General features: G+C 36.8%; 1 long non-coding RNA gene across 7 annotated transcripts; it reads right to left on the reverse strand.

Moving 5' to 3' along the window:
• Nucleotides 1-6496: 6496 nt before the first annotated feature.
• On the reverse strand, nt 6497-24393 carry LOC110800291 (uncharacterized). Of its 7 annotated transcripts, XR_008926440.1 has the most exons (8): nt 24252-24393; nt 23939-24027; nt 20036-20291; nt 19134-19287; nt 18874-19043; nt 17577-17729; nt 16823-16976; nt 6497-7102 (listed from the first exon to the last, which is right to left on the reverse strand). It is a non-coding gene; the product is annotated as an uncharacterized lncRNA (long non-coding RNA). The 7 variants fall into 7 exon arrangements; XR_002536588.2 differs by lacking the exons at nt 18874-19043; nt 19134-19287; nt 20036-20291; nt 23939-24027; nt 24252-24393 and adding an exon at nt 18292-18866 and having other exon boundaries at nt 16823-16897; XR_002536589.2 differs by lacking the exons at nt 18874-19043; nt 19134-19287; nt 20036-20291; nt 23939-24027; nt 24252-24393 and adding an exon at nt 18292-18866 and having other exon boundaries at nt 6497-6930.
• Between the last annotated feature and the right edge of the window lie 1131 nt (nt 24394-25524).

Genomic DNA, 25524 nt, shown 5'->3' on the forward strand with positions numbered 1-25524 from the left:
AAGGCCCTATTTCGGCGATAATGTCAAGAGTATACTTTCGTTGGAATAGAAAGATCCTCTCTAGACCACGGGCCACCTCAATGCCAAGAAAATACTTCAAGACACCCAACTCTTTCATATAAAAAAATTCGCCCAAATACTGTTTAAAAGAAGAAATAACAGAAGAGTCATTACCAGATATAATCAAGTCGTCAACATAGACAAGCACATTGAGTTAAGTCGTTCCTTACTCCCTTTCACAAAGGTCAAGAGTGAGTAGTCTGAATAAGACTAAAGAGAACCATAATGTGGTAAAGATGCAGCTAACTTAGCAAACCAACATTGTGGTGCTTGTTTCAGACCACAGAGAGACTTTTTCAAACGATAAACCATTCCAGGCTTACCGACATTGAATCTCGGGGGTAATTTCATGTATACCTCCTCATCGAGGTCACCGTGCAAGAACGCATTGTGAACGTCCATCTGATGCAATTCCCAATTCTTTGCTGCCGCAACTGCAAGAAAAGCACGAACAATAACCATCTTAGCGACCGACACAAATGTCTCATTGTAGTCAACACCTTCGACTTGATGATTACCAAAAATGACCAATCTAGCTTTCAGACGCTCAATCTCACCATTCGCATGATACTTTATTTTATATACCCATTTGAACCCCAATGCTTTCTTTCTAGGTGGTAATTCTTCGATCACCCATGTTTCATTCTCTTCCAACGCACCAATTTCTTTTTGCATTGCCTCCCTCCAACCAGCATCCTTCATAGCCTTGATAAAGGTACGAGGCTCAAGATATGCAAGAATAGCTGCAGGAAATTAAATATACTATTGTCACACAGAAAAGTTATTACAATCCACAAAATATGATATATGATAAGGAGTACCTGAGGAACTGGTGGAGGTCGATGAACTTGGGGAAGGACTCGATGCTTTTACAGTGTGTGTGACATGATGTTTGAGTAACACCGAAGGTCGTTTGACCCGCAAACCTTTGCCTAGACCAAGCTGCACAACATCTGTCGAAGCCATATCACTCAAACCGTGTTGATCATGTGGAGATGTTGCAGAGCTTGTTGGTAGTAGATGTTGGATGGTAGACGTAGCTGGTATGGGATGATGTGTAGGAGACGTGACAAGAACAACCTACAGGGATGTAGAACACGTTGGCAACGCTGACTCTTGGAGAGACGAGTCTGACAACTGCCGGCCATCGTCACCAGGCTGTTCCACAGCCATACCGTGGCCATCTAGCTCTCCCCGCAGCTCACTCGTGGGTCTTGTTGTCTCATCAGTAGGTGGAACACTAAGTATACTCTCCAAATCGTCCATGAAACTCACGTCAACCCCCACATTCTTCTCACAATGCACGTTGCTTTCATTGACAATTTCATAATGAACAGTGGCAAAAAACTCGTTCTCGTGGAATTTAACGTCGCGAGAGACAAAAATATCACTCGTTTCCATATTGTACAATTTCCATCCTTTCTTACCATTTGGATATCCGAAAAACGCACATTTTCTACTCCAAGGAGCAAATTTACTACCCTTGAATTTTTAATCATGAGCATAACACAAACACCCAAATATAGGGAGATTATCTAATTCGGGTGGCGTACCTAACAAGACCTGAAATGGATTTTTATTTTGCAACAACCCGGAAGGAGTACGATTAATCAAATATACGGCACCCAAAATGCATTCACCCAAAAAACAGATAAGGAGATTACCCTCAAACATCAATGCTATACCAACATTAAGTATGTGTTGATGTTTTCGTTCCACCCTACCATTTTGTTGAGGCGTACCAACACATCAAGTTTGAAAAATTATTCCATTATGGTTGAAATAATCCAACATACATTTGAATTCCGTACCATTGTCGCTTCTTACAAATTTGACATGAGTTTCAAATCATAGCAAAAAAGAATGAAATGCTTTATAAACTTCTGTTTTCGAATGCAATAAATACACCCAAACGGCACTAGAATAATCATCCACCATGTCAAAAAATAATGTGCCCCATTAGATGAGGGAATACTATTTCGCCCCCACAAATCACAATGTATAAGTTCAAACATTCTACTAGCTTTGCTATCGCTAACAGAAAAAATTTCACGATGTTGTTTAGCTTAAGGACAAATGCCACATGCTTTATTTAATTTCTTGCTATCACTACTAGAACAACTTTTAACTACGGGAACTAACTTGAGAACTCTATCAGACGAATTCCCTAGTCGACGATGCCATAGCTCAAATGTAGACCATGGTGTAAAAACTAGCCCGAGTTAACTCGTATCGCCCGAGTTAACAAGGTTTTGGAGGCTGGCGATACGAGATATCCCGAGTTGTAAAGGTGTTTTCAAAAACGGCGAGATCTCGGCCGGTTCAACCGATCCGAACGAATTTTGTCCGCATTAAACGTTATAAACCTCACATCTACTCGGTTTTCAGTCGAATTCCCATGTTTTCGACAAAAAGAAAGGGAAAAATGAAAGAAACGGAGAAACTCCATTGAAATAGAGTAGAAAACTCCATTTTCAAATCTAAAACAAGAGAGGAGAAAGAAGGTAGAGAAAGAAATTCATTTTAATTATGTCGCGTGTACGGTTTAGGGGAGGGGGACTAGGGTAGGTAGTGAATGGGGTTGAACTTTTTAAATTTCAAATTCCTATGCGATAACCGCGACACGGTCCGCGACTAACGCATCAGTTCCGTTACCGAGACTCCGCGACCGATCCCGCGACCGTGACCGATACCGCATTTTTTATCTATGATGTAGACTAAGCAGGTAATATCACCGCACACACTGTAGGAATACCACAAAAATAATAGAGTCCCTCCTTCCATTCACCGGCTCCAATCAGGTTCCCCTAGCCATGGTCTTGTATAGCACATAAAGAGTCAGTTAATTGAAAATAACAATGAGAGTCATCAATTATTGCGAAACTAATATTAAATTGCAATGTAAAGTAGGAACGTATAAAACATTATCAAGTGTTATTGTGCTTGAAATAACCACTTGACCCTCCTTTGTTGGTAGTGCCTGTGACCTATCGGGTAAGCCGACGGGTGAAGTGGAGATAGGTCTAAGATTTGTCATACAGGAATTATCACCAGTAACATGGCGCGAAGCACTCGTGTCTATAATCCAAGACAAAACCATACCTATCATTTTATCCAATTGCTGAGCATTAAGCATATTTAACAAGGCTTTGACTTGCTCTGGATTAATATCCAATTGAGAAGCCTCAATTCCACAGCAAGACACACCAACTGCATTGCTTGAACCAGACACACTCACACATCTACATCACCTGGGCTGCTTCCAGACAAGGAATTTGCTCGAGCTGGGACACCGCGAACATGACCGGCAGATGTCGCAGTAGATGGACGACCAGCAGTTGTTGGCTGAGTACGCCGACTTCGCATCTCCTCGTACCACTCCTGTAATACCTCGTATTTTTCGTAATTCATAAATATATTTTTATTGTATTTATAAAGATTTTACGAATTTAATTGCATTTAATGAGAATTAAATGTATTTTGTTTTTAAATAATTTAATTATTAATTATTTACGAAAACCGGATTTTTATTAAATAAATTAAACGAATATATTTATTCGGGAATTGTTGGGTCATATTTTGAAAACGAATTTAATTTTAATTCTAAGCCCAATCCAATTTCATGGTAAAACCCAACAAGGCTTGCAAGGAGTTAATTCTAATTAAGCCCGTAAGCAAGCCCAACTCAAAACCCTAAAACCTAGCACATGAGGGAAGGAAAAACTATAAATACACCCCTTCCCCTCATTAAATCCCCACAAAATTTTCAGAACTCTCTCTCTCTCTCTCCTTCTCCTTCATCCTCCCTTTCCATCGGCCCCAAGCAACTAGTGTTCCCATTGCTTGTGCCAGCCCGCACAGCCCCAGCCTCGTGCGTTGCCTTGTGCGCGCACCGTGCCTGCCTTGCCTCGCCTCACGCGCACACTCACCCTCGCCCTCGCTGCCCAGCGGCCACAATGTTGTGCGCTGCTCGCTGCTTGTGTCGAGCACCTGCGCCCAGCTCTCGCCCTCTCCCTCGCCCACAACACACCCCACCCTCGCCCACAGCGCACACCAGCCTGCCGAGTGACGTGTTGTTGTTGCTCGTGTTGTTGTTTCTTTGCGTCGAGGCCACACACGCACCACAAATCCGTGTGTGTGTGTGTTTTTGTTGTTGTTACTAATCAAATCCGTATACTTTTAACTTTTCTAGATTCAGTTTTTAAATTATTTAATTTCGATTATTTAATTATTTTGGATTATTTAAATTGTTGGGAACGGTTGTGGACACCGTGTTTTAATGTTTCGTATTTGAATTGATCAGGTTGATTTTTAATTCAAATGAATTATAATTTTCAGATTTTAATGATTAATTAAAGTGTCAATTTTTAAGGTCAAAAACATGGTTTTATTAATGACCTATTGATAGGATTTTAATTCCAATTGTTCAAGCAATTGATTCACATAATTTAATGAAGATTTCAATTATGGGAATCAACTTAAATTTTAAGATTTACTATAAAGCTTAAAGTGTTGATTTTTAATGATTTTAAGGCCAAAAAGTCAATGTTTTTATGCTAGGACTTGAGTTGACTATTTGAGACTATTAAATTAACGAATAACGATTAATTTCTAAATAAACCAAGGGTTTTAGATTCTTAAATAGTTGTTGGAAATTTCGTAAACATAGATAATAATTAAGTTTCTCCTTTGTGTTTATAGGAGTTGATTTCTAGCTTGAGTCGTGATTCGCACAGTGGCCTCCGTACTTTGGTATTCCAAGTACGTACAAGACTAGGGTGACCACCTATCCCATGAGGACTTTATGATGTGTATTGATTGTGAATCATGTGAACTTAACTGTTAAGAATTCATGTTTGATGCGTGAACAAGCATGTTGAGAATTGTTATTGAATTTATGTATTCTACGTGAATGAGCATGTTATGGATTGATTAATGCTTTATAGATTCTATTGAACTATCATGTTATGGACTTTGATAATCGTTGAATTATGTCAAGCATGTTGTTCAAATTAATGTGCATGTATGAGTGTTATACATGCAAGTTATTATGATTATGCTATTGTACGGGATGTCTAGCATACAATGAGCCTATTGAATATTGCCTCAGTGCATCGTTTATTCTACCGCAGTGTAGAATACATTTAAGAAGTTTATATGAATTGAACTAAGGACTATTCGTGCTAAGGGCACATCTCGCTTGTTAATAGGCAATATCGGGTTATCTCAAACAGTGTTTTTGAGAAGGAACAATGGAGAAATTTCACTGGAGTCCTATGTTTCATCACAAGTCCTAAAGGATTAAAATGAAGTGTCATTGTCTAATTATTTATTTGTGTAATTGTTGAATTACTTGTGAGTTATGTCTTTGGGTTGAGTCTTGAACATAACATACTAATTAACGTAAAGTGTAACCCGAATGAGCTTCAAAACTCTTGGAACGTATATACCTTGAGTATGGACAATGGGGGGGAGTCGCGTCGGAGAAACTCGTACTCCTTGAATGATACAAGATGTTGTTTCATTCTTTTGGTTATTCGCTTATAAAATGCGCAGGAATTCCGTCGGTATGGTCCGACTGTCGGTAGAAAGCCCGACTCTATTTTATTTGGTGCTTGGTGGGCTCCCAACACCCTCAGTTTCCCTCAGTGGTCTTGTTATTCCCTCAGTGGTTTTGTGTAATACCCGTTCGAAGCTAAATTCTTATTAATCTATGAGTTAAGAGTCATGTCAATTCTCGAGTATGTATTCATGATTAATTGGTTTACTTGAATGGCTTTTGCATGTGGATTATCTTTATTGTTGAGTGAAGCATGTTAGACTGGGATTTCATTCTAGCTTGTCAGTACTCAGCTTTCGCTGACTTCGTGCTTCATGTCTTTCGGTCATGGCCTTTGCCTTAATGACCCTATGATGATCCATCGTTGCATTTGCATTGTTGGGGAGTAGATTTCAATAAGCAGGTTGGTAGAGATAACTTGAAGGAGAAGTTATTATGGGAATAGTGATGAGTGACTATTTCATCTCTCGTATTTATAAACTCTATTTTTAAATTTATATTCATGACTATCATTACTACTACCACTACTACGATTTCCGTGTTTTAGAGACGCTTTTTTGGCCAATTATCGACACCATAAGGCGTCGAGAAATAACTCCTCGACGCCTTTGAAAATCGTCGAGTAAATGTGAGATGAGATTTCTCGACGCCTTTGGGCGTCGAAACTGGTGACGCTTTAAGGTGTACTACACGGTATTTGGCGTTTGGAAATTATGGGATTTTGGTGCCATTATCGAATTTGGCGACGCTTGTCGACAACTTTTGTTGTCCAGCAACTTTGGTGACGGTATTCTGCGTCGACCATAGAATTATGTCGGGGACTTTTAATACATATGGAGCCAAATACATGTTGGGCACTTTGTATTAGCTTACTCATTTTAAATAAAGCATAATAAAATCAGTAATAATATACAATACATAAAAGCAACATTTACACCTGCAAAATTTAAACAATCTACTTAAAACATATAACTTTTAATATAGTTGACATCTCTAAAGAAGAAATGTTAGCCAATTTTGTCTGCAACACCATCATAAATTATTACAAATAGTATCTATTCCGTACTAACTAAAGCTTAAAACTTATACAAAATTACTAAAGCCTAAAACATGTCCTAAACCCTTTTCTCGACTCTACTGTCTTCCCAATACTCGACTGCATCATTCTTTTGCTAACTGAACTGCAGCACTTGACTTCTTCCTTGCCAGACATGCCTTATTCTGAACAGTTCTTCAAATTGTCCTCTTGGAGTCTTCAGTTCCTCAGAAGCAACATGTTGTTCATTCTACAGGAAGGCATGTCCTGACGTCTGTCAAAACAGCAACATCATAGAGTAGCCAGCAAGGGCTAATGCTAGAACTAGACCCTTTTTAGTGAATGATATGATTTCATTTTCGACCATTATCCTAGAGGCTTTCTTCGATATCTGAATGGTTTCTGGTATCGTTCTGAAATTGTTAGACTTGAGAATTATGTGTCATCTTCCCATTGCGAGTGCAAAACCCGACAACCCCATTGAAATTCAGATATCAGTTGTAACTAAAGCGAGTGCATTGATCATTCCATCTCAAGGAAAATAAAGGAAATTTCCATGTTTAAAACCATGATATACACTTACAAAAATCCTAGGTAGAGACATGATGCCTTACACAAACAAATTAAGCTCACATTTGTGACCATATAGCAAAGAAAGGACATTTTCTTCACACGGGACAAGGAAAAATGAGAGATTACAATTGATACATATGAAGTATACAACTTTTTTCTAATCCATTATATACATTTATACAACTGCCTACAATCGAAATATTAGGAAAACAATAATAATCTACAATGCAGCAACAAACAAAGAGAACTAGCAACATAATACCTCAGACGGAGTCTGTCACTTTACTCTGCAAACTTGTTTTCTAGATTAGCCTCTTCTACTAAACTAGAAACAATTTAAAATTGGAAAAGGCTAAGGACCGTGAAAATTAGAGCTTTTTATAGTTTAAACAGTAATGTAAAATATTTAATGAGAGTTTTTTACGATTACTTCAAAAAGCAGTCAACGTAATTCAAGATTAGGCGTTCCATATAATTGCATGAGAACTAAAAGAAGAACCGTGCACCTGAATCCTATACCTTTAAAACACACAAACTTCAATTTACTATTGCAGTAATAGTGTTCTTCCCCTTTTACCCCCATTCATATCCCTTTATTACACCTTTGCCATTCTACCAGATCGTGACACGTTGCAAGCTAATCCACCACATGTGTTTCTTCACTTCTCCTTCTTCCATCCCCATCTTTCCTTCTTCGATACCTTCTCCTTGCTTTCCTTCCTCTTCCCTTTCAGTCTTTCACCCCTGGTTCTTGGATGGTCTCTCAACAAACCCTAACTCTCACTCCAATCTCCTCCGCCCCCATTTTCTCTCTCCTCTCCCTTCTTGTAGTTACAATTGCTAAGATTGTCAATCACCCATCGATTTCCGCCATTGTAATTCTCTCTCTTCCCTTTTCCTCATCTCTTTTGCGATTAATTCTGCATAGACTTGGCGAAGGTTTACGTCTTCTACAAAAATGGTGGCCGGCAGATCGATTGTGCCGTAGCAACTTCACTTTCCGAAGCTCTCTCGTCTTTCCTTCTTCATTTTCGCTCTTCTAATGGTAATCTTGTTCTTCAATTTTGCATTTCCAATTCAATCTATTTCAATTATTATTTGTGATTTCATCTGATTTTAATTTGCGTTTTGTTGATTTTATTATTTGCATTTTGTTTGGTTTATTTTCGGCGGTTTTGTTCTTGTTTATGCTATTTTTGGTCAGGTTTGGGTGTTTGATTATTAATTCAACACAATTGATTTTTATTGTTCGTTGATCTAATTTATCGTTCGTTAATTGGACATTAAAGCTTGAGCAATGGCAGAATTTCTTGAATTAGCTCCTCCAAGGAATTCAGACCCAGATGAAATTAGCGAAGACAAAGATGGAAATCCTACTGCAAGAGTTCCCTGAGTTGACCCGAAACAAATTATCGTCTGAGAAAAATTAATTTTCAGAATGGATTAACATGTTGAATCAGGATTCTGGGCAGAAAACACCATGGGTGTCTGAAATTGAAGGTAATCATCAACCCTCTCCAATTCTGTTGAATATCCTAAATAGTTGTTTTGCAAAATTGGATGATTGTGATGCTAATAATGATGATATTGAGAGAATAAAACATTATGGGGAAATTTTGGGGGGTGATGGTTCACCGAAAGTCAAGATTGACATATAGGACATTCATGAGGAAAGTGAATACTGGATAACTGCTGTCGCCTGCTTTGTTCTTATAGGAAACCCACCTCAGACCATGATTGAGGGCTATGTGAAATGGTATGGGGAATAATGGGCATAGAGAAAGTTGCACCAGTTGGAAATGGAACGTACATTGTCAGGCTAATCCACCGCATGTGTTTCTTCACTTCTCCTTCTTCCATCCCGCACACGTTGTTTATATATTTGAAGATATCAGTGCCTGGTCTTTCAGGCTTGATATCTCTTGTATTAAATTCTAGAAGCTTTATATCCTCTCAATTTGTTTCTTTGGGCTGCTAAAGTTTGGTTCTTTGACTTTGTTTTGTGTTTTTTGAAATCATATTCAGTGCGCATGAGCTCAATAGGGAGAAGAACATGTCTATTCCTCAATTTGAACCGTGCAGATTAGGATTCCTCCCAAATCAAAGCCATTGTGCAAGGTACTAATTTTTTTTTAAATATATTTTTCCTTCTTTCTAATTGTGAGATTAGAATTACTGGTTTGGTTTTTCTAGGGCTTCTTCATTCTTAGTGATTTTTGTTGTAGTTTTCTTTTCCTCGTAATAATATATATATTTTCGTGATTCACCTTTCTCTTTCAGTTCTTCTGAAAATTATGGTTTTGAATTCATTTCATTTAATTTTTAAATTGATGAGAGACAAATTAGAGAAAATGACAAAAAATGATAGAGAGACACATTAGCAGAGAGGCATAGAGGAAAGAAGATGAGAGATAGATGAAGAGAACGAAAAAATTGAGGACATAGAAAGACAAGAGCTAGAGTTACTAAAATAATAAAGATAAAAATTCTGGTTGTTGGAAAAGGGACCGACATTTTCTTCTGAGGTTCTGAAATCCATGGGTTTAACAGAACAATGTGCGTTAGGAAGTTGAGAAGATCGTTGGAAGGAGGTGGTAATGTTTTCCTCGTTGAATTTAGTCCTCACGCTAAGCATGTTTAGGAGCTGCCACTGGAAGAGGCACGTAAACTTGGTAAGATTTTGTTATGGAACTTCTGTCAATTGAAGTTGTAGTACCTAGGAGAAAAATGAAACCTTTACTTCAGTCTGTTATTATGGTATCCCATGATTTGCATACACTTATTAATATCTTCCGTAGGGGTTAAGCACATGGAACTGCTTAGACCCTGTATCCGAGATTAACATTTGGTTTTTGGCAAACGTGGTTCATAAAGGAGCTCTTCCTAGCTCCCTCGGACGCATTAACTTTTGATGACCTACTTTATAAATTGGAGAACATGCTTTGTTAAATTTAAATGCAATTTACCTATTCAGGTTTTGGGTGCTTACTTTATCATTATTTAGAAAAGAACTTTTAAGTGTATCCCTGCTATACGAAAGGGTTCTATTACATGAAAAGAGAGCTAAAATAATATCTATACTCCCATCAAAAAAGTAAATTATCCTTACTCTATTTTAATGTTTTAGATCCTTCATTCTTGTGTTATAGTTTTTTCTGCTTTTGTAGGAAGGTGATCCTAGACTTTCCTGCTTTGGTTTGATGAAAAATAGTAGACATGGGAAAAGCTACAACACAAATTTGGCCTATACTCCACCCGAGTATTTGAGGAATGGTAAGTGGTTGCCATTTCAATGATGTCAAACTAAAATATTCTTCATTGTAGTAACATTGATAATATATAATCTGACATTAGAGTTGGTATAATAAATTCAGTGGGTCTGATTTTTCTGGGAATAGGGCCTTCACCAGAGAGTGATGCTTCTGCCATTCTTGATATGAGAATCTATTTTTCCATTTTCGAGGCATGTGTACAGCCAGACTTTATACAGTGTTCATTCACCCCCCCTCCCCTTGCAATCGAATCTTTTCACGAGTTCCATCTTCCCTTTTCGTCGGGAAATAATTGTTATCAGAAAATAAATATATCACAGACTAATCACAATTTTAAAGATCAAAATGTGTTCAATCAAGTATAGCCTTATGTGCATCAGTTTTTTGTTTAAATACCTGCTTTGTATTTGATTGATTATCATGAATGATTAACTTGCTGTCTGTACATGTGATGGTTTTGTACTTGCTACTTTTGATAGGTAGGGTGACCCCAGAGAGCTTGATATATAGTTTCGAAACCTTTTTGCTTGATCTGTTAAGAGGAAAGCATATCCCTCCAAGCCATGTAAGTGTCTTCTTTGACTGTTATTTTCTATTCTTATTTTGTTTGATCTAATCTAGATAAGGCAGAAAAGTGTTTGAGTTTCTGATTCAAGGTGGGGTGGCAATGATATTCATTAGGGGAATTTCTGCTTGCATGTGACAATAAAATACATGCGTTCGTGGAAATGTTTGATATATAGGATGCTATAACTATAAAGTCTGTGACTTTCTTGCAGAAATGTAAATTTTTGGTGGTGTTCTGTGTCTAATATGCTAGCTCGTCTGAACATCTCTTGATATTTTTCAGGCTCTTGACTTGATTCGTGACGGAAACATTCAAACATTGGTGGATTCTTGCTTGGAAGGCCAGTTTTCGAATGATGATGGGACTGAGCTTCCATCTTCGCTGTTCACTGTTCTCTTTGCAAACGTTCACTGCTCTCTTTGCTTCCATCTTCTTAGATTTTTCATATCTCTCAATTTTTATCAAAGTTCGTTCTTCTTCAAGATTTTGTTGGTTTATGGCGAGTGAGATGTTCGCAGGGTGAAAATTTCCGTTTCCGGTGGGTTTGTTCTTTATGTTATTGTTTTTCAGGTGGTGAATTATTATCGGCTTTGTATATAGGAATGTATGTGCTTAATTATTTTGTTAAAAACTTTGCAGTTTTCTTCTCCATCTCGGAGTTCGATTTGGCCGCACTCGCTTCCGATCTTGACCGGACGAAGCGGCAGTGATGACACAAAATAGCGTTGCTGTGTTGGTGCGGGTGATTGTGGTTCTACAGAGTCCCATAATGTCTCATTTGGGTAGTAATTTTAGTATCCAGGTAACGATTTTTTCTCATAGTTTTTGTTCAGTAATTCGGCATTTTTTTTTACTTCACTTGTGATTGGATTGGGTTTTAATTATGGATTTTTTGAATCTATATTTTTACTCATTGAACTGGGATCCCTGGAATAATATGAAATGGATTCTCTGAAATTGAAACGGTTGGATGTATATGATCGTTTTTAGTGGCAGAGTTCAATCTCTCGAATCGGATGAATATGAGAGATTTGGATGCCATCGATTATGGATTTTGTTAAATACCATTGCGTTTATTACTTTCAGTAATTCATTACCATAACTGGTTTTTAGAAAGATACTGCATTTATTATCTGTTTGAGCATTTCAATATGGACCACTCTTTGATGCATTCGTGTATAGCTATTGACAATCAAGCCAGCTTTGGGATATAATAAGCAGATTTGATGTATTGTATTTACCTTAATGTCGACCTATACTAAGGCTTTTGGTTGGCTTTCATGATGAGATTTCTTTCATCAATGACATAAAGCCTGATACTTTCAACTCTTAATCGAGTATGAAATTTCCATATTGGGATATAGGTGGCTAGGCTCGAGTACTGAGATTGGATGTTGAATCTAGGATTACTCAATATCTACAATGCAAATGTTTCAAAGCCGATACTAAGTTCGATAGGGTTCTGTAGATATCAGACCTGAACCATCCGAAAAGGTACAACAGTCATAGAACTAGCGCATTGGATTAATTTGTACTTCTGAACATGTTGGGGAGGTTTTAAGTGGGACTATTTTTGTGAAGTGACAATATCTACAATGCGAATGAATTCCTGTATTTTTTTTCTTATTGCAGTTCGAGACTTTTCTAGCTATAATTAGTTTGGCGGTGGCGTTCCTAACTTCTTTCCGATTACTTCTATTAGTCTAGCGGCGGTGTTCATGATTTGTTTCCTGAAATCCCTGCTTCCCTGGCACTCTTCCAGTTCGTGTTGAGGTGATTCCCTTGCTTATAATTCTTCGAATTGCATCAAATTATTTGTAGTCGTATCTTTCAATTACAAGTTTTTTTTAAAATAATAATTAATGACTCTTTATAGATGTGATTATTTATGTAACTGAAGTGTGCTTGGATTAGAATTTTGTTGTTAGTATTCTGATTAAAGGGGTTACAAGTAACTCTTTGTTTTATTTTTATGATTATGCAAGATAATTTTTTAATGTATCTGTTTGAGTCCAGTGTAATTTGTGTTTTGTATTTCTGACTATTACTAATATGGTTTTAGTGCTAGGATGATGTTGTAGACTTGCAGTCATAATCCCGTTCCTAATTATGAGCGATTTCAAACCTTAAATCTAAATCCATGTCACTTTTGCTACTATGTTCATTTTCGTGATTATTTCATGTTTTATCGGCTTATAGGAGTGAGATGATTCGAGAGTAAGTTGTACTTCTGCATGCTCTCATAATTCTTGTGTTAAAGCTTGTTCATGTGTTATTTTTTTTGTTAATAATGATATTATTATATATGCCCCTGCATATGAGTATAGAAGTGAATCTTTATTCTTGTAATTTTGGTGGCCTTGGTGTGTCTAATGTTAAGAAGGGGGGAGATTAATTATAGTAAACATTCTTAACTGGAAAATGAGGACAAACCATTATAATGCACTCTAATAATCACTGAAGCATTTATTAAAAATAGTGAGTTTAGAAATTCAGGCTTCAGATTTACATTTATTAAAAATAGTGAGTTTAGAAATCAATCTAAACATTACAGCATTGACCATTGGTTATATTTAGATGCATATACTTGAATAATCACCGAAGCATTTTGTATTCACTCTCTGATATTACTATTATGTGCTGGACTTTCTTTCACTGCGTCGAAATTTTGATAGATCGATTATAATGTAGGTGGAAAGTTGGGGATGGGATATGGCTTACTACAGAGTTGATTATAATATTATGGCCTTATATACCAGGTGATTGAATACGACAATAGTCTGTATATAATCAATATAATCAATAATTGCAGGATATACATGTTTCTTGCTTCGTCATTGATCACCTAAGTAATAACCATGGACTTTTTTTTGCAGAGTCATATGTTGCCACAAAGTTGGGCGAGGAACTATCGCAACTGTTCTTTCCCCTGTTAGGCCGGTCGTGTTTAATTTTCCTAAACTTAGCCATGTAAATTTTTATTTCTTAACCATGAATTCTATATATGTAACCTACATCAAGTAATTAGTCGTGTTTCTTATCATCTACGGAGTACTGTATTCATACTTTCAACTATTTCTATGGAGTAATTAGGCTTGTGATTTGTATAGTGTTCCGGGAGATACTGTTTTATATCTTGGGGGAACGTGCGCTAGCGCGCACATTCCAACAACTAGTTAAAGAAAAGCATCTAAATACCAACAGAAAAAATTATACATAATATATGGCCTAATATTAAAACTGTTATACTCTGTAGTAGAGGTCTCAGACGACTAATGAGCGACATTTATGTCGCTATTAGCTTAGGATTTTAGTTCGTTTTATTAGCATTTTATTATTATTTTCGCTTAGTTTTATCGTTTTTAGTTCGTTTATCGCATTTTTGCATTAATCGTTACATTTTCTCGTCTTGCGCATATTTTAGTCGTTTTTGCTCTAAATATGCCTTTTGCGCGCATTCTCGTTGCGTAAGGTTCGTTTTGAGTATTAACGTGTTAATATTGTGTCATTATGCTTGTAGACGAGTTATATGCTTCACGATTTGCAAAAAAACGATAAACGAATTAATAATAATGTTTTCGATTTTTAATTAACATGCTTGACGATTTACTAATGTTTTACGGCACTTTGCTCTTGTGTGTGTGTGCAGCTAGGCAAGCATTTAGTTGCTGCCACGAGCCTTGCATTGTCTCAACAACAGGCCATAGCAACAGAAATTGTAGTGCATACAAGAGCAAGCAATGGCAGCCACTGCAGTGGACACACACACGAACAACAACAGCCACTGCAGCAGTTTAGAGCTGCTGTATTCGTGCCTTTGCAGCAGCCTTGTGCTCACTTTGAGAGCATTTACAGCAGCCCCTTGGGCTCAAATTCAGGAGCCTTGCTTGCCCCTTGATAGTGGCTGTACACGAGCATGGAATAGCTGCCACAACACTGCATATAACACGCAAGAACAGCAGCTATATGCGAGCAGAACAGCAGCTACTTGCGCGCACAAACAGCAATGCACTCGTGCTTTACAGCCACTGTTTGGCTGCTGTTTGTGGCTCTACTTGAGCCTTGCTTGCCCCTTTTTGGTAGCTGTACATGAGCAGGAATAGCAGCCACACACGAGCACATTTACAGCAGCTATGCACGAGCACAAGAGCAGCAACAGCAACACGCAAACAATAAACCAGTCAGTGCGAGCACACTGCAGTTCTGTGCGACCACACTGCAGTTCCGTGCGAGCACACAAATCAGCGAATATGGATCAGGAACTCAGTGGAGTTTTGTGCGAGCGCACAGACCCCCTCGTGCGGTCGCACAGCTGCCCGTGGGCTATAAGTACGAGAAATCGCAGCATTTGTAATTAGGCTTTCATTACGTAATTTTCATTTCTCTTAGGCTTAGCTTAAAATTCTCTCTCTAGAATTAGTTTAGGGATTAGATTAGAGATTAGGATTAAGGATTCTTAGCCTCAAATTCTTGATTCTAAATTCAATTCAATCATCATTTTCAGATTTTTTTTTCTCTTTCTCTTGAGTTTTGTTCTTCATTTTCGTGCTTCAAGTTTGTTGCAAATTCTTCAATTCAAGGTATAATTCTTCATTTCTTTTTGATTTGTTCTTTAATTCTTTAATTGCTTCATTAATTTCGTTTATGCTTTGATTTCATGCTTGAATTCTAGAATTAGTTTCAAATTTTGAATGTTCTTAGTTTTTCCCCAATTTTTGTGATTGGAATTTTCTGATTTTTGTTGTTTCAATTAGCTTCATTAATTCAATTAGTTTCATGATTAGGATTAATGTTAGTTTAATGTTGATGTTAATAATGCTAATTGAGTAGTTTAGTCTAGAGGTTAGGGATGAAGCCTTGGCATTGAATTTGGGGAATTTTAGGGAAAATTCATGATTGATGTTGTGATTAAATTTGATTTGGTGATAGGATATCCATGGCTAATTGAGTAGTAGTTGCAAATTCTAGTTGATTAGAATTGATTGGAATGCATAGTTTAGGTTTGGCAAGACATTGTGAGCCTAATTTGTGCAAGTGAATGATAGTTCCTATTATATGCAAGCTTATCTAGCTTAGGATTAGGCGAAAGCTCTTCCATAGGCTAGGTTGCTTCGCGTGCTCCTTCCGAGAGGTGGCGAGCACGTCATTTTGTTTCATTCCCCTATTTTCTATGTCGTTGCATATTCATAAATGTCTTGACCTTGTTATTTCTTTGATTCGATTCCCTCGCCGATTCCCGAATCCTCTAGAATTTCTTTATTTGTTTGCATTTCTAGATTTCATTAGATTAGTTCAAAAACTCAATTCTTGTTCGAACTAGCTTGTGAACGCATAGATTGAATAGTCAAACATATCCATTCCTATGAGATGATCCCTATACTTGCCGCTATAGTCCATATAGCCGGTTAGTTAGGTGTTTTATAAATTTTGTATGGTGAGGTGAATTTCTATTCAACGACGGAAAAACACCCTATCAACGACAGAACTGGTTGTTATCACTTTTTAAACTAACCTTGCAAGCAGTATCAAGCCCAAAACTAATTGAAATTTCTTATCCATTTAATGTCTTTGGCGGCCAATGTCACGATACAATTAACTTCCAGTTACAGACCAAAAAGTTTAGCATAGAAAACATATTTGTTGTAACTGACAACCATAAGTTTTTGTACGCTTTCTTAGGTTATGGCTATAATGAATTGACCTTAACAAAGTTAACACAAAGCATATTTCGTAACTACAAGTTTTTGTCGTACCTGAAATTCTCAGCAAGGGACACATGCTAATGTTCTGGGTCAGCATCACCAGACCTGTGTAATTTTGTAGATGATCTGCATCGAAGGAAGATGTGTCATGCTCTAGAGCTCTCTTTAACCCCCAAAGCAAGATGAACATATTTTAACTCCTCGTCTACCACAAAAATGACGATGATACAATAAGAAAGTTTGAATTAGTCCATGAACATCAGATAGTAACATAAAAATGTATCTTATGTAAGCTAAAAAGAAATCGCATCAAGAGTGAAAAAATCATGACCCCAATGCATTCAAAGATACTCTCGCCCTCATAGCTAGAGTCAAGGATAGTCTAATGTGATGGCCTTACCTCCAATTGAACCATGAACCTATAAGTAATAACCATACATTATTCCATAATATAGAGTACTACAAGCTAGCTAATAAGATGTTGATCTAACAAAAACTATTCCTGTTGGCTGAATAACCACCCTTTCTACGGGATAAAAAACCTAATCATCAAATGTATTTTATTTTAAAGTTTAAAAAAACAAGTAAAACATAATTTTACCAATTAAAAGAAAGAAATTAAGCTACCTACTTACTGAACTAAAGTGCAAGGGATTACAGGAACTTATTCGACCCACCATACCATCAAATCACAACATATCAAGTCATCAACCTTATAAATATAACCTAAAAATAAACCATTTACAATAGAATTTGAAGAAGACATATAACCAAAAACCTAGCTGTAAAAGAACAATATTAATACCTTAAGAAATATGTTGTTTATATTAACTGCTATAATACAAGGATTCGATCATTCAACCCAAGTCGGTTTCACGATAATATTCTTCCCCTCAAATTTGTAGAACTCAAATAAGGTGAAACATCGATAACCCACGAAAGACTATGTCACAGCCGTCTGCAATACATACGTAAATTAAGGTTGTCACTAGTCCAAAATTAACGGGGTCAATCATAGATTCTGATACAGATTAGATACAGAACATGACTAGACAACAACAATAAATGACAGATTTACAAGATGATCGATGGCTAGTCCAACAACAATAAATGTGTCTTCTTGAAAGGAATCTTTAATTGAAAAAGCTACTCTGATTTTTTTACTACCTGTTATTGATTACCAATTTTTCTAATAGTTGAGTTTATCAGAAGTTTAATAACCGTCAATTGTAAAACCAACTAGAGACAGACAAGATTTAAGTAAATGGCAACAGATTTGGGTATAGTTTTCCACATCCGACCTTCAACCTAATTTCATACACAAAGCCTAATTTCATATAAAGAAAACATAAATATAAATAACCTATATGCAAATCGATAACCGAATTTTGCTTATCCAAATTTCTTGAGCTGGAAATTTACCCAAATGAAAACATAAACCCCAAAATACATAGATATAAACCCATAATATGAAGCAGTAATAAAAAAAAGTGTGAGAGATAAAAGAGAATAGATCAGACCTCCATGAAGATAGAAACAATATGGTAGAAGATGCAAATTCGAAAAATAATGGACGAACAAAATCTTGGAGTTGAGAGAAAAAATTGAAACATATGGGAGGAGAGAGGAATAATTACAAACGAAAGGACAACCGAATCAAAAGGTGAAAGAACATGCACCTCCATTAACATTTGAGTAGAGTGGATCTGGAAAAAAAGAGGGATTTTTCCAGCAAAAATGCAAATGGAGTGAGAGAGTTCTCGGAGTTAGGGTGAATGTGTGAGATTTTAGTGGGGCGGTTTACTTTTCCCCAAAATATGAAGCGGCGATATTGGCGAGATCACGTGCGGGTCATCTGCGATTAAACTAATATCTCGACACCTTATCTTGTAGATAATGTTTTTAGACACGGGAAGGCGTCGACATACAACGCGGCCAAAAATTAGCTCTAACGCTCATCCCTTGGCGTCGAGGCTACTGCGTCGCCATTACACGCATTTTGTAGTAGTGTATAATGAGTTCTCCACTAAAACCAATGTACATAAACCATTAAGCCACTAATAATGACAACCTTGATGATCTCCATGATTGCCTTGACATACCATTCCTCAAAAATTTTACGCACTTGCTCTCCCCTCGAAATAGTAAGGCCTCTTTACGTTTAATCTAGGCGAAGATAGGGGTACGCAAATTTCTCAAACAACCGCAAATTTCACTGCTTTGTGGGAAAGGAATCCTGCAAGGTCTTGTCAAGCCAAGCTCCTCATGTGTCCTAGCAAAATGTCAGTATTAGAGATGACCAAATGAATGAGATCATAAGTAATGGCTTAAAGCAGGTTTCAAAATGTGACAGGTAACTCACTCTTTTGTGGGATTTGTAATCATGGCGCACCTTCCTATCTCCATGGTCTGTTGTAAGGATCCAATGGAGATTAAGCTTCTTCTACCAAGAATCAAGTCTAACACCTGCAGTTGTAGCATGACGATATTTGAACACTTCAATTCAACAACCTAATCTGCATCAAAGAACCAATGTCAATAATTTGAAATTTATGCACTAACATCATATAACTTGCAGCTTTTTGAACAACTTCATTGTTAACCCTTGGGTAGGATTTTCTTGATGCACAGGTGCATAGGCAAAGAAGAAGTCATGAAAAAATGTGAAAAGAAGTTCGAACAAAAAAAATTGTTGACAAACCCAGTACGCATGTAAATTTAATAATGCATATAGATAATAATATCTAGCATAGATAATAATGCCTGGAATCAAAGTAAACTCAAGAAACACCAGATGTCTGGTGCCATTATTTCAAACAACTTCTCAGCAAACTGAGGACTAGTGGTTTCTATGATAAAAAATATATGTAATTAAAAAGAAACGCCATTGGTACTCACTTGTATATTACTAAGTTTGTGGGGTGGGGGGGTAGCTTCTCATAACTAAAACCAAACTTCATATAATTTGGCTCTGTTTTAAGGTAAATGTAAGACCTACTTTCATGTAACAAACAGAAAACTATGTTTGATCTATCTGTATTGATATTAACACGAGGAATAAGCCAAGTAGAAGGTGGTTGTAACATACTAGAAGATACAAGCTGCATATATTTCCCTCTGGGGGAAAAATGAATGCTCAAGTTTTAATTTAAATTCTACTTTAGGTAGTCAAAATCAATGGCATTGGAGTTTACCTGCTGCTGGACGAACAAATTGAGTCTAGGAAGAAATGCAGAGCTATCCTGGTGAGCAGTTGAGCTATACCTGAATATGCTTGAGAAACTTTCAGCAAAAGAAGCAGCTGAATTGATGTTCAAACAAGCGTCGATCCTAGTTTGATCCCCATACTACTTTCTGAACTTTCCGTACATGCTGGAATGTATAGCACAATGAACCGAATAAATCAGCAAAGACATGACTCTTTTTCCTGGAACTTGAAGGAACATTATCACCATCTCCTACTGCTATAATCTTTGATATCGTGTCTTCACCATGAAGCCAGGCACCCAAGTTGCTATACCTGATCGACATATGACAACAAGTGAAAGGATAGATTGACATATCTTTAAGGTAAAATTAAGTAGAAGAATGGCTTGATTTTGTGGTCTGAATGAAAGCAGTATAAGTGCGGATAGCATGTCAAAATCCAGCAACTACAGTATAGGTTATTTTTACACATCAAAATTGCTTCTGGTAATGATCCCATGTCAATAAGAAAGAAAATTTCCCCATAACAAAATTTGTCATAATGTTTGTTGAACACGTTCATCATAATCAGTACAAAGATTCCCCCCATTATGGCCACAGACAATTGAAGGATATGTTGGAGGTAGGGAAAAACTACCAACAAATAAGAAGGAAATGATAAAAATTAACGGTTAGCAAACAAAAACCATGATAAAATCTAGAATTTAACATGAGAAAGGTTTTGAACAGGCCAGAAATGTACAGTTCATGACGATAATAAACCATAAAGACATGTAATTTTAACACATAAATAAACAATAAAAAGCTACAAAGATTAAGAGCACAAAAAAGGGCCACTAAACATAAAATAATTATGAACATAACATCTATATCAACCCAATTAATCATATTGGTTAATTGAACTAAGAGCAAACTTAAATTACGAATTGGTATTCTAGCCTATTTCAAAAAAAAAATACAATTAGAGAAAATTAGATGAACATAAAGACACGCTAGAAATCGTTACCGTCAGACTTCTATTAAAGGACATTAAAAACTAGACCTGGAAAATTTTCGATTTGAGAGATATAATTATAAAAACCTATAAAATTAGAACATGAGAGGAGATAAAAAAAATTGATACCTGAAGGACATATATTCTTCGAGCAAGGAAATGAACTCCATAATATGTAGATCCCAAAGTTTGGAAGCGGTAGAGCATTAGGTTGAACCCAAAAACGAGGGTTAGGGTTAAGGTTGAGAACAAACAATGTGAGTGAGAAGTTTTCTTTTTTATTATTATCATAAGTACTGACGAGACAAGCGGACTAAAAAGTAGAACACATGCTGGGAAAGTGGCCATTTGCTAAGTTCTCGACGTGGAATACTGACGAGACATTAGTAGACAGTGAAAAGCGTAGACAAAACGCGCTAATTGTTATTTTAATCTGACGGGTCAAGCCAGGTGTCGAGGGAGAATCGTCGAGAAAGCACACTATTTGTAGTAGTGTTTAAATTCATGGCTTAGAGTACTACGAAAGAACTATACAAGGACTCTAATCATAATTAAGCCAATCAACAAATGAACTTAACTCCTTCAATAATATATGTTTGTCAGACAAGGGAGTTCCTAATAAGTAACGGCAGGGACCTAGTTAGGGACGCAAACTTCATAACAGGAAGAGTACTGCAAATATGCAATGTGTACCGAGTTATCGACATTACCAATCATATCTGTTACTCAAGGATATATACATTCTGTTAAGATTTACTTTAATACTTGGTAAAATAATTCATTACTTCTGCATCAGTAAATACATACCTAAGTCAAAAGATCCCGGATATGCTTATATTTCCAAAAACAAACCAATATGTCAGACCAGAATTAGCAAGATCATTACAGTGAGCTATAGACAAAAAATTGGCATATGGCCGACCTAGTACAGAGGACCACAGAGCTAGTTCGGTACATTCCGAGCTGGGGTACACAATGGCTGTCCAAAATGTGCACCCATTCAACTCTAAAAGTAGAGTTCCCTATCTAACTAGTACACCAAAACAACCAAATATATTGAACAATTAAACCAGTAACTTATATACCCGTTTATGCTGTATTGTCATGAATTCAGTATAACAGATTTAGACAACATTACCGCGTAAAACTAAACTTTGTAGCATCCTTAGACAGACTTAATGCAAAAGTTTTCAACTATTAGAAAACTATGTAACCTGAAATTGAACTCACCGCATTTCCTATACTAGAAAACTCCGTAACCTGAAATTTATAAAAGTCATCTTTTGGTCTAGGATTTCATAATTGCAAGTACTCTGATAGTTAACAACTATGGTGTATTGTACAGTTTGCACCACATTTAAAGATAGTTCTGTAGATACCAAAAAAAAATATTGTGGTTGACCCGACCTCTTGTGGTCTATTGGATAGGAGATACATGACCAAATCTGATTATCACGCCATCAGGAACTCCAAGGAAGAAACTCAGGGAAAGTTCTAGCACCTAACAAGCTACAAATACAAAATGCTAAACTGGAATTTTATTAACTCATTCTTCCAGTAGAGAGGATGCTTGAGCAAAAAATCATTTCTATCAATCCTACTTAAACTGCATGCAGATTCTAAGATGAATAAAACAACAACACCTATTCACATAATGATGTAGTCTTTGAAAGTTCCTTCTTCAATGAATAATGTTAATTCCTTTAAACAAAACTTCACTTAAGATGCAACCATTAAAGCATTTCAGATGTCTCTTGTAGAAAATCAGAATAAAGGACATATATTCATTAGTTGGATCAGAACGACCTCATTAATCTGGAATCTAACAAGAACCCTAAAACCGACTTCTTACATTAAAAATCAGCTGCCTGTAGAGAAGTTTATTGTTCACTAGACATCAGCAGCCTAATCCATCTAGGAAAACAAATTAGGATATTGGTTGCAAGGAAGTCTTCTATCTTAGAGCCTGCTTACTCAATAGAAAAAGAGTATTATTATAGCTGAACAATCACAACCAAGAGAATTAAACAATGTCTTAAGCTTATCTCTTCTAAACTAAAAAACTGCCAAGTTCCAATATGAGGCATTAATCATGACATGTAAGAAAATAGCAGTGACGCTATTGATAGTAGCAAAGTTTCACCAATAAGTAGTGATTGTTTTTTAGGAAGCACAGAGCCACAGACTGAGTTTCGGAGAGGAACTGAAAAACTTGGCAGTGAATGGAAACAAAAAGAAACATATATAACTAAGAAAGAACACACCAATCTTAAACCAAAGTGAGATATAGCCATGTAAAATATCATATTAGTTTCTGTCAGTTTTTAATTTCTTCACACATATGAATATATAGCAATGTAACACATCATAGTATTATGTTGTCTTAGATCATGTTCAGCATCTAATGAATGTAGGGAGAGAAAAAAAAAGTCAAACTTAGCACAGAAACAACATATAACCAAGTACTATACTCCATAGTTGTTAACTTGAAACCCATCAGAATATAGGATTTAAGAGCATATACAAAGTACTATACTCTGTAGTTGTTAACTTGAAACCTATCAGAACACATGGTTTAAGATCATATACAAAGTACTATACTCCGTAGTTGTTAACTTGAAAGTTCAAACCCATCAGAACGCTAATGCTCATAAATTAACAGAATTTGCTACAATTAAGAACATAAAGTACACAGGCTACTAATTTAACATACCAAGTACACACCCACAACTGTACTAATTAAAGTGAAGGCGCACAATTCAATTTTGTTACGGAGCATCAAGATATACTTTGACAGACATACATAGAATTAAGTGTGATAGGCAACATATTAAGCAATCCAATCAAGCCATTGTTTAGAACGAATTGAAGTGTAAGAAAAAGTAAAAAAATGCAGAATCCAAGAAAAAAGAAAGGAGCAATTATGTCTGCAATTCAAAGAACTTACACAAAAACAGAACATGTACCTCTAGCCCAGAATTTTCAGCAGACAATTGAGGATTATACGCTTCAAAATCTCAGCAATTTCTAGTGAAATTCAGTCTTGTTCCCACCACTGTGACTCGTTGTGAAGAAGATAAAATCGAAAATATTAGATAGATGAAGAAAAAACTATGAAAAACATAAACAGCAGAGAACATTAATTATTAGTCCACCAAATCATAATTTTTATCAACAACAAGAAATTAAAAAACACAACTCACACAATTAATCATGAACAAGAAATTTATTTTTTTAAAAAATAAGAAGAACATCAGAGAAGCAGAGAAACGGACAAACCTGAACATCAATGGCGATTTCGGATTTGCAGATGGGAAGTAGTTGATTTTAGATAATTTAGGGTTTGCAATGACGGTTTCTCTCGAGCTGAGAGTTTTAGCGGAATAGGGATTGTAAGCGCTGAATTTATTTTTCTTCAGAATTTTAAGCGCTCAATTGTAATTTATTTCTTTTCTTTTTTTATTCAATTTTAGGACAACGCTCAGGAGAGTATAACACGTGCAAAGCACGCTTTTTCTGGACGCCTAAAGTCGTCGTCGAAACCCTCGACGAAGGAACGCGTCGAAAAAGCGTTGTCGTCAAAATTGTCGACTACTTTTGGTGTCGACGATACACGGAACTTAATTTCGCACCCAACGCCTACCCCCTGGCGTCGAGGCCACATCTGAAGGAAATAATGCCCTTGGTCCAAGTATGCATTCAACGTTAAGTCTAATAAATGCGGTTCAGTATTAATTAACAAGTTAATAATTCAGTGAAATCAAGTGAGCTGAATGCCTAGCTAGAGGCCGCTTCAGTTCAAGTGGAATTAATGATATTAATCCACAGCTTACTCTTGACTGAACCCGTAGGGTCACACAAATAGTACGTAAACGGATCAAGTATTTAATGGCATTAAAATACTCCATCTATGGATATTCGGAATCGACGGATCTTGGTTTCAGTGGGAGCTGAGATCGTCACAGGCAAGAAATGAATTCTCCGGAAACGATGATATTGCCGGAAACGGAAATATGGATCGTATCGGAAATATAAATATTATCCAAGTCGTAGATGTTGCCGGAAACGGAAACATGGTACGTATCGGAAAATATTATCGGAAATGGAAATATTGCCGGAATCGGAAATATTGCCGGAAACGGAAATATTGTCAGAATCGGAAATATTATCGGAATCGGAAAATAGTTCCGGAAACGGAAATATTAAATATTTGTTCGAAACGGAAATTAATTCCGGAATCGGAAATATTAAATATTGTTCGTATCGGAAATGAATTCCGGAATCGAGAATTTAATCGGAAGCGCATCGTACGAATTAGCATCGGACGAGGCCTGCCAGACGAAGGCCCAGCACGAAGCCGGGCCATCGCCCAGCAAGCTAAGCGCAACAACCACACGCCAAGCATGCGACCAGGCCCAGCGCAAAAGCCAGGCCCAGCCGAAGCTTGGGCGCGCGCGCGGGGCTGCGACGAGTGGGCTGGCGCTGTGCGTGGGCCGCAAGGCCTGCGTGCGGAGCTAACGTATTACTCAAAGTGTGTTACTCGAATCCTAAG

This window comes from Spinacia oleracea, chromosome 1 (genome assembly GCF_020520425.1).
Source record: "Spinacia oleracea cultivar Varoflay chromosome 1, BTI_SOV_V1, whole genome shotgun sequence".
Taxonomy (NCBI): domain Eukaryota; kingdom Viridiplantae; phylum Streptophyta; class Magnoliopsida; order Caryophyllales; family Amaranthaceae; genus Spinacia; species Spinacia oleracea.